The sequence below is a fragment of the Pteropus vampyrus genome, unplaced genomic scaffold (assembly GCF_000151845.1).
Source record: "Pteropus vampyrus isolate Shadow unplaced genomic scaffold, Pvam_2.0 Scaffold10096, whole genome shotgun sequence".
Classification (NCBI taxonomy): Eukaryota; Metazoa; Chordata; class Mammalia; order Chiroptera; family Pteropodidae; genus Pteropus; species Pteropus vampyrus.
Window position 1 is genome coordinate 1 of NW_011898877.1, and position 2,111 is coordinate 2,111.

The following is a 2,111-nucleotide window of genomic DNA, read 5'->3' on the forward strand; positions in this document are numbered from 1 at the left end:
ACTTAAAATCTGGCCTGTGACAGCTGCAGGGTTGACTAGTAGGTCAACATTTAAGAAGTGACACAATGAACAGTGAAGATAAACCTCCCACATAAAGATACTAAAATGAAAGGAGAAACAGGTAAGATTTGTGAGGGTGACATGAGAGAGGAAACCTGTTATTTTAACCCCACCCAAGCAGAATCTCTCTGAGGAGCATCCTCCCTCAGTGAGGAGCATGATGATTCTTTCTCGAATCTATAATTCACTTCCATAGCGTATCATTTTACAGTCTGACAATAAACTGTGCACATGACTTCCAAAAAGAGTTCTTATTATCCAACACTGAGGAAATACCATGATTAGCTCTAGGCCAAGCTACGCAGACAGTGAGTCACCCTGAATAAACATATGTTTGAACACGCAGGTACCTTGAGAAGACTGAAATGCTCACCTGTGACCTCTGGATGGGAACTGCTCATTTCAGTTAGGTAAAGTCTCAAACTCTGCCTACATTTTGATATTTAAACTCACCTAATCTGAATGATGTTTATAGCTTTGCACTATCTAATCAGAGCCTGCTATTCAAATTAATACTTTTGAAAACAAGACTACAGGGAGCATTTTTTACGTAAGAAAGCAAGCTGTTTTACATCTTTAGCGAACAAGTGTGGATGCTGCTAACCATAAATCAATACTTTTTGCATGAAAATAGACTTCTACTTTAGAAACGCTATTACCAGTCCAATTATCACATATAGTTAAGACTAATAAGAGCATTTCTCTTTGATCTTCAAAAATTCATATTTTTCCAATTACAGTAATCTTAATTTATAAAACTTCACAGTGAATGGATTATTCAATAATCAACTGCAAATCAAGAATTCATTTGGCAAATGTCAAGTAGCTTAATCAAGTAAAATCAACACAGAATATTATTCAATTTTTTCATAATCAGATTGCATAATTTTCATTTCAATCTTACAAATATCTATTAAGAATCCAGAGCTGTATTTATTGAGGAATGAAAGAAATATCAGGTAGAATCTCTGCTCTCAAGGACTTTTAATCTTATTGTGCATTATATAATTCAAAGTCAAAATAATGATACAGACAAGAACTATAAGTCATCAAAGGGATGAAAATGGGATTGGTGATAATAAGGAAGGCTGCAGAGGTAAAAACTTAAGTGGAGGGGGTAGAGGAGAGGGGAGGACAGACAGACAGACAGGAGACCAACCAAAATGATGAAGGGAAAAATGAACATGTCACACTGGAAAAATTAAGAAGTGCCACAAGCAGATTAGAGCTTGTTGTGAGCAGGGAATTCAGGACAGATACCGTTAGGTCCTAACTGAGGAGTATGAACTTCATTCAAAAATCACAAGGTTTCTGAGATGGGAAATTACATGATGAAAATAGTGTCTTCTTCAGGTTGATTCAGAGGTGAGTGCTGAATGGACTGGAGAAGTCTCCCTATTACCGCCTCTCTCTTTACTTTCAGAGAAAAACAAAGGCAAGGGAAAACCAAACCACTCAGAAAAAGTATTCTTCTTGCTCTTTCTTTAAAAAAAAAAAAATAATCTTATAAAAAGGAAACTAAGGCCAATAATAAACAAAAAAAAAAAAAAATGTTTTTTCCTAAATATTAGATAATGGTCAAGTCTACGGCCATGCTACCCTAAACAAGCCCGATCCCATCTGATCTCGGAAGCTAAGCTGGGTCGGGCCTGGTTAGTACTTGGATGAGAGACCACCTAAGAAGACCAGGTGCTGTAGGCATAAAAAATTTTAAAAAATAAAAAAATAAGGGATTATAAGCTGACAAGGTCCTTGCAATCTGTGAGGTCAATCAAGGGTTGCCTTGCCTAAAAAATAAATAGATGATAGATAGATAGATAGATAGATAGATAGATAGATAGATAGATAATGGTCAAACTTTTTATAGGCCTGTATATCCTGAAATCAAGAAGATTGGCACAAATGCATGACTTCTCTTAGGAGAAACGTGACAAAATAAAGAGTAAGTGATGGGCAGAGTAATAAGCAAACTTCAAGTTCACTTATTTCTGCTCCCTGAATAACTCTGCCACCAAGCACCAGGACTGGGGCTCAGTGAGCTGGTCTTGGTG

At 36.5% G+C, this 2,111-nt stretch overlaps 1 pseudogene; it reads left to right on the top strand.

The window, feature by feature from the left end:
* Window positions 1–1,642: 1,642 nt before the first annotated feature.
* On the top strand, window positions 1,643–1,761 carry LOC111734943 (annotated as a pseudogene).
* Window positions 1,762–2,111: the final 350 nt, after the last annotated feature.